Here is an 8,372-nt window from a genome sequence, read left to right on the forward strand (position 1 = left end):
GATGAGTAGAGACGTCCGTCGGTGTCAGGATGGTGGGGTGTCGGTGTCATATTCCTGCTGGGGGGACGTCTGTGCAGGAAGTTCTTCTCATACGATGGACACGGCGAGGACTAAGCGTCTTCTATCAGTTGTTACGTTCGCCTTCTATAGATTCCGGGGGAACATTTTTAATTCTTCCTCAAACATTCCACACATTCACTTCAATGGTTTTATTCCACCGCTAATATATACTCAGCATTGAACTTGTATAGCGCTCATTTATCTAAGAACTCCAAGTATTGGAGATGGCGTTGGCCGGGATTCGAACCCGGAACAGCTGCTTGGAAGGCAGCTATGACTACCATTGCACCACCAACGCAAGGTCTTTGTTGGAGGAAACCGGAGTACCCGGAGGAAACCCACGCAAGCACAGGGAGAACATGTAAACTCCAAGCAGATAGTGTCCTGTCAGGATTTGAACCAAGGACCCCAGTGCTGCAAGGCTCACCACTAAGCCTCTGTGCTGCCCATATGCGGCCTGTGTTCTATAAGGCCCGCCCCCGCTGAGCGGGGTACATCCGTTATGTCTACTCAACACAACTCAAGAATAAATCCAAACTTATCCTAATCTACAATCTATATATAACACTCCTATATATGAATAATTCACCCCCCCCCCCCCCAATATACACACTTATCCCATTCCTTCCAACAGTCCCGGATTTGGTGGGACTTTCCCGCATTTTTCTACCTCTGTCCCGTGGTAGAAGGGTTTTGTCCCGCATTACTGCATCCGTTGATGATAATATAGTTACTTTCAGCGTATCCAGTACAGCTTGTGATTGACGAGCAAACCCGCTGGGTGTGGCCTGTGTAGCTGTAGAGAGAGCATGCAGCTGTCAAATTCAACCTGTGATGTCGGGGATGGGTGGGAAGGAGTAAATAAAATGACTGATCACATTTTTATCTTTTCTAGGAAAATGACGATACCGCTGTGAAAGAGATTGAGCTTCCCATTTCCAGCGTGGCACCTCCTAAGGATCACCCCGGGCCCCTGGCTTAGGTCTGGCCCTGGAGGGGGAAGCCTGGTAAGAAGAATCATATAGTAACTTTCAGCATATCCAATAAAGCTTGTGATTGGCGAGCAAACCCGCTGGGTGTGGCCTGTGTAGCTGTAGAAAGAGCGTGCAGCTGTCAAATTCAACCTGTGATGTCGGGGATGGGTGGGACTGCTACATAGACCCGCCCCTTTATCAGGCAACCAGCGTATAGGGAAACAGCGGGCATTTATACATTGCTGGCGGGGAGAAGATGCCCAGGTGTGATATGAATTGTCCCTTCACATACTGTACCCGGGGTTTTCCTGCACTCACAGCGCGGCTTCTGTACATAAAAGTGACATCTCTCCCACTGCAGCCTCCCTGCTCTGCACTCACACCCGGGACAAGTACTGGTCTGGCCCAGTGCAGCGTGTTCAAGGGGAGAAGGGGGGGAGCTGCACCGTTCTCCTTATCTACTCCCTGCTCAGGGTGTTTGGGAGGTGGAGATGAGATGAGTGTGCACTGACTTAGTGCACCGAGAGAGAGACAACGGAGCTGTGACAGAGACAGCTACAGAAAGGGGACCGTGTGGGGGATGGTAGAGCTTTGGGGGAGGGGAGGACAGAGGAGAAGAGGCGTGGGTGTTTGTCTTTGTGGGTGTGTATATATGTATGTATATATGTGTGTGTGTATGTATGTGTCTGTATGTGTGTATGCATGTATGTATGTATGTGTCTGTATGTGTGTGTCTGCATGTGTGTGTATGTGTGTGTGTGTGTGTGTGTATATGTATGTATATATGTGTGTGTGACTGTATGTATGTGTGTGTGTGTGTGTGTATGTATGTATGTATGTGTCTGTATGTGTGTGTGTGTGTGTGTGTGTGTATATGTATGTATATATGTGTGTCTGTATGTATGTGTGTATATATGTGTGTATGTATGTGTCTGTATGTGTGTGTGTCTGTCTGTGTGTGTAGGTCTGTGTGTATGTGTGTGTATGTATGTGTCTGTATGTGTGTGTGTCTGTATTTGTGTGCGTCTGTATGTATGTGTCTGTACGTGTGTGTATGTATGTATGTGTGTGTGTCTGTATTTGTGTGCGTCTGTATGTGTGTCTGTATGTGTGTCTGTATGTGTGTCTGTATGTGTGTGTATGTATGTATGTTTGTATGTATGTATGTGTGTGTGCATGTCTCTATCTTTGTCTATCTGTGTCTGTGTCTCTCTATGTCTCTGTCTCTCTCTGTCTCTGTGTCTCTGTCTATGTGTCTGTGTATCTGTCTCTCTCTGTGTGTGTGTCTCTGTCTCTCTGTGTCTGTCTCTCAGTCTCTGTCTCTCTTTGTCTGTCTCTCTGTCTCTGTCTCTCTGTGTCTGTCTCTGTGTCTCTCTATCTCTCTGTGTATATGTCTGTCTGTGTCTGTCTCTGTGTCTGTGTATCTCTGTGTCTGTCTCTCTGTGTCTGTATCTCTCTCTCTCTCTCTCTGTGTCTCTGTCTCTCTCTCTCTGTGTATGTGTCTCTCTATCTGTCTATGTGTCTGTCTCTCTCTGTCTCTGTCTCTCTCTGTCTCTGTCTCTCTGTGTCTCTGTCTCTCTGTGTCTCGGTCTCTCTCTCTCTGTGTATGTGTCTCTCTATCTCTCTCTCTGTCTCTGTGTCTGTCTCTCTCTGTCTCTGTATCTGTCTCTCTCTCTGTGTCTCTGTCTCTCTGTGTCTGTCTCTCTGTGTCTGTCTCTCTCTCTCTCTCTCTCTGTGTGTATGTGTCTCTCTATCTCTCTCTCTGTCTATGTGTCTGTCTCTCTATCTCTCTGTCTGTTTGTGTATCTGTCTCTCTCTGTGTCTGTGTCTCTGTCTCTCTATCTTTCTGTCTGTCTGTCTATACATATATATACAAGCACACACACAAAGACAGAGACACACAAACACCCCTCTCCTCTCCCCCCCTCCCCCAAAGCTCTACCATCCCCCACACGGTCCCCTTTCTGTAGCTGTCTCTGTCACAGCTCCGTTGTCTCTCTCTCGGTGCACTAAGTCAGTGCACACTCATCTCATCTCCACCTCCCAAACACCCTGAGCAGGGAGTAGATAAGGAGAACGGTGCAGATCCCCCTCTCCTCCTCCCCTTGAACACGCTGCACTGGGCCAGACCAGTACTTGTCCCGGGTGTGAGTGCAGAGCAGGGAGGCTGCAGTGGGAGAGATGTCACTTTTATGTACAGAAGCCGCGCTGTGAGTGCAGGAAAACCCCGGGTACAGTATGTGAAGGGACAATTCATATCACACCTGGGTATCTTCTCCCCACCAGCAATGTATAAATGCTCGCTGTTTCCCTATACGCTGGTTGCCTGATAAAGGGGCGGGTCTGGGTAGCAGTCCCACCCATCCCCGACATCACAGGTTGATTCTGACAGCTGCACGCTCTCTCTACAGCTACACAGGCCACACCCATCGGGTTTGCTCGCCAATCACAAGCTTTATTGGATATGCTGAAAGTTACTATATGATTCTTCTTACCAGGCTTCCCCCTCCAGGGCCAGACCTAAGCCAGGGGCCCGGGGTGATCCTTAGGAGGTGCCACGCTGGAAATGGGAAGCTCAATCTCTTTCACAGCGATATCGCCATTTTCCTAGAAAAGATAAAAATGTGATCAGTCATTTTATTTACTCCTTCCAACAAAATGACAACCGAAACCGAGGAACTCTGGAAGATTCCGGCCCAATTAAAAATACTATGGGGGCCACACATGACCCAATGAAGCCATGGTCCTACACAAAGGTTTGGGGGTATAAAATGGGGGAAAGCTTTGTGAATTGGGTCTAAGGTGTCAGAATATTACAATGCCTAACGTTCTTCTGGGGATTCGCCGGCTGGGCGGCGTTGGTTCTTCATAGTCGTCACAATCGATGGACCAGGACGACGCGCTTGATGAGGAGCCACAGCAGTATTCTGATAAGCCGCGAGCTGTGAGCTGACCGGAGCCCAGCGACCATCAAATTCATTCCAATCGTTGATAAGCGTGGGTGGGGCACTGATCTCTAAGCCCACCCACCACGTGCAGAAGTCATATGATCCATTGATAAGCATGGGGGAGATTCTGTATTTGAAGATCGTCCATCCTCTGGAGCAGTCTGCCTTCAGCCCAGCGGCCGTCCATTCATACCAATGACCAGCAGTCATAAGCATGGATGAGACTCTGTTCTTCATGGCCGCCAACCCCCTGAAACGGTCAGACTGGAGCCCAGGGATTGGTAATTCATACGAACTATTGATAAACATAGGTGGGACTTTGTTCTTCAAGTACACCCAACCTCTGGAGCAGTCAGCCTTGAGCCCAGCGGCCGTCCATTCATACCAATGACCAGCAGTGATAAGCATGGGTGAGACTTTGCTCTTTATGGCCACCAACCCCGTGAATACGTCTGACTGGAGTCCAGGGACCATCCGTTCATTTGAACCATTGATGCACATGGGTGAGACTCTGTTCTTCAAGGTCACCCAGCCTCTGGAGCAGTCAGCCTTGAGCCCAGCGACCAACCATTCACACCAATAACCAGCACTTTTAAGCATGTGTGAGACTCTGCTCTTCAAGGCCACCCATCCCTTGGAGAATCCTGCCTTGAGCTCAGCAACCGTCCATTCAATCCAATGACCAGCAGTGATGCGCATGGGTGAGACTCTGTTCTTCAAGGCCACCCATCCCTTGGAACATCCTGCCTTGAGCTCAGCAACCGTCCATTCAATCCAATGACCAGCAGTGATGCGCATGGGTGAGACTCTGTTCTTCAAGGCCACCCATCCCTTGGAACATCCTGCCTTGAGCTCAGCAACCGTCCATTCAATCCAATGACCAGCAGTGATGCGCATGGGTGAGACTCTGTTCTTCAAGGCCACCCATCCCTTGGAGCATCCTGCCTTGAGCTCAGCAACCGTCCATTCAATCCAATGACCAGCAGTGATAAGCATGGGTGAGACTCTGTTCTCCAAGGCCACCCTTGCCTTTGAGCATCCTTCCTTGAGCCCAGCGACCATCCATTCAATCCAATGACCAGCAGTGATGCACATGTGTGAGACTCTGTTCTTCAAGGCCACCCATCCCTTGGAACATCCTGCCTTGAGCCCAGCAACCATCCATTCAATCCAATGATCAGCAGTAATAAGCATGGGTGAGACTCTATCCTTCAAGGCCACCCAGCCCTTGGAACATCCTGCCTTGAGCCCAGCGACCGTCCATTCAATCCAATGACCAGCAGTGATGCACATGGGTGAGACTCTGTTCTCCAAGGCCACCCATCCCTTGGAACATCCTGCCTTGAGCTCAGCAACCGTCCATTCAATCCAATGACCAGCAGTGATGCTCATGTGTGAGACTCTGTTCTTCAAGGCCACCCATCCCTTGGAACATCCTGCCTTGAGCCCGGCGACCGTCCATTCAATCCAATGATCAGCAGTAATAAGCATGGGTGAGACTCTATTCTTCAAGGCCACCCATCCCTTGGAGCATCCTGCCTTGAGCCCGGCGACCGTCCATTCAATCCAATGATCAGCAGTAATAAGCATGGGTGGGACTCTGTTCTTCAAGGCCACCCATCCCTTGGAACATCCTGCCTTGAGCTTAGCAACCATCCATTCAATCCAATGACCAGCAGTAATAAGCATGGGTGGGACTCTGTTCTTCAAGGCCACCCATCCCTTGGAACATCCTGCCTTGAGCCCGGGGACCATCCATTCAACCCAATGACCAGCAGTGATAAGCATGGGTGAGACTCTGTTCTTCCAGGCCACCCATCCCTTGGAACATCCTGCCTTGAGCTTAGCAACCATCCATTCAATCCAATGACCAGCAGTGATAAGCATGGGTGAGACTCTGTTCTTCCAGGCCACCCATCCCTTGGAACATCCTGCCTTGAGCCCGGGGACCATCCATTCAACCCAATGACCAGCAGTGATAAGCATGGGTGAGACTCTGTTCTTCCAGGCCACCCATCCCTTGGAACATCCTGCCTTGAGCCCGGCGACCGTCCATTCAACCCAATGACCAGCAGTGATAAGCATGGGTGAGACTCTGTTCTTCAAGGCCTCCACACCCATGAAAAAGTCTGTCTGGGGCCCAAGGACCATCCGTTCATATGAACCATTGATAAGCATGGGTGAGACTCTGTTCTTCAAGCCCCCCAAACCTGTGAATGAGTCTGTGTGGAACCCGTGGACCATCCGTTCATATGAACCATTGATAAGCATGGGCGAGACATTGATAAGCATGGGCGATGAAACCTTCAATTTATACCAATGACCATCATAGGTAAGTATGGGTGACACTCTGTTCTTCAAGACTTCCCACCCCTTGGAGCATCCTGCGGCCGTCCATTCATACCAATGACCAGCAGTGATAAGCATGGGTGAGACTCTGTTCTTTAAGGCCCTCCACCCCGTGTACCAGTCTGACGTGGGACCGGGGACTATCCGTTCATACCAATATGCGTCATTGCTAAGCTTGGGTGGGACTCTGATCTCTAAGCCCGCCCACCTCCTGAACCAATCACAATTAACGATGTCATCCAGAAACAAAATAACACTCAGCTGGTGAATGAAATAGTAGCGGGGTGTTCTTCCTGTGAAACGCGTAGTGATCACGTAATCCATTATGAGGGTGCTTGTGAAAAGTATCACCTTCATGTCGTTTACAGGGGTCATCAGCTTCATAAGAAAGCTGGGGGGTTTGGGTGGAGGTTTCCCAATGTTTGTAGACCACTCCTCCACGTCCTCCATCACTTTCTCCATGAAGTGCGCCGTTTCCTCCGCCACCGTTTCCATAAACTCCCTAAACTCCTGTGTTTTGTGGCCCACCATCTCCATAACGTCCGCCGTTTCCTTCTCCGCCTTCTCTATAAACTCCGCTGTTCCCTCCCCCGCCTTCTCTATAAACTCCGCTGTTCTCTGTTCCGCATTCTTCATAAATTCCGCCGTTTCCTTCTCCGCCTTCCCAATAAACTCCACAAAGTCGGCTTTTTTCTGCTGCAGCTCCTCCATAAAGTCGGCCGTTTTATGCTCCGCCTTCTCCCGCAACGCCATATATTCCGCCGTTTCCTGCCGCACCTCCTCCATGATGTGCGCCGTTTCCTGCCGCACCTCCTCCATAGTCTGTGCGGTTTTCTCCTCCGCCTTCTCCTGAAACTCCGCAGCGTCTCGCTGCATCTCCTCCATAATATCCTCAATATCTGCAGTTTCCTGCTTCACCTCCTCCATAATCTTTGCTGTTTCCAGCGCCACCTCCTTCATAATCCGCGCAGCTTTGTGCTCCGCCTCCTTCACAATCCGCGCAGCTTTGTGCGCCGCCTCCTGAATAAACATCGCCGTTTCCAGCGACACTTTCTGCATGAATTCCGCTGTTTCCTGCTTCACCTTCTGCAGAAAGTCGGCGAATTCCTCCTTCCTCTGACGTCCCATTCCTACATACAGGAGGAACGCCGCCGCCGCCGCCGCCACCAGCAGCAGCAGCGAGATTCTATACCGCAGCCTCATTTTAGCTGGCAGTATTTTTCTTAAAATCGCTATAAATATAACGATAGTCCAAATAATTGTCACTATGTGACGATCTCTGATAATCAATAGATAGAAATCAGCACTCAATACCAATAACTGGCGATGAAATGTGATCAATAGAAAGCAATCAGCAGCTTCCTCCAGAAACGTCCTTCTCTGCTGAGAGTCAAAGACAACTGACGCCTCTGCCTGGGCGGCTGCACACTTATTCGCCAGCTGGGGAGGTCATGTGACCTGTGCTGTGACATCACATAGTGTGTGTGCATGTGACAGGGAAATAACTGTCACTTTGGGGGGGGGGGGGGGGTAAGTGTGGGAGGAGTCTGTCTATGGAGGGGGAGGGACCGTTATTTTTAATTTAACATTCAATTTGCCTTGATGGGGATAAATGGGAGGCGGACTACAAATCCCAGCATGCCTTGATGGGGATAAATGGGAGGCGGACTACAAATCCCAGCATGCCTTGATGGAGATAAATGGGAGGCGGACTACAAATCCCAGCATGCCTTGATGGGGATAAATGGGAGGTGGACTACAAATCCCAGCATGCCTTGATGGGGATAAATGGGAGGCGGACTACAAATCCCAGCATGCCTTGATGGGGATAAATGGGAGGCGGACTACAAATCCCAGCATGCCTTGATGGGGATAAATGGGAGGTGGACTACAAATCCCAGCATGCCTTGATGGGGATAAATGGGAGGTGGACTACAAATCCCAGCATGCCTTGATGGGGATAAATGGGAGGTGGACTACAAATCCCAGCATGCCTTGATGGGGATAAATGGGAGGCGGACTACAAATTCCAGCATGCCTT

The 8,372-nt window shown here is 50.0% G+C and overlaps 1 non-coding gene across 1 annotated transcript; it reads right to left on the reverse strand.

Moving 5' to 3' along the window:
- Positions 1 to 286: 286 nt before the first annotated feature.
- Positions 287 to 358, reverse strand: TRNAG-UCC. Its single transcript has one exon. It is a non-coding gene; the product is annotated as a tRNA-Gly (tRNA).
- Positions 359 to 8,372: the final 8,014 nt, after the last annotated feature.

Source organism: Rana temporaria (genome assembly GCF_905171775.1).
Source record: "Rana temporaria chromosome 9 unlocalized genomic scaffold, aRanTem1.1 chr9c, whole genome shotgun sequence".
Taxonomy (NCBI): Eukaryota; Metazoa; Chordata; class Amphibia; order Anura; family Ranidae; genus Rana; species Rana temporaria.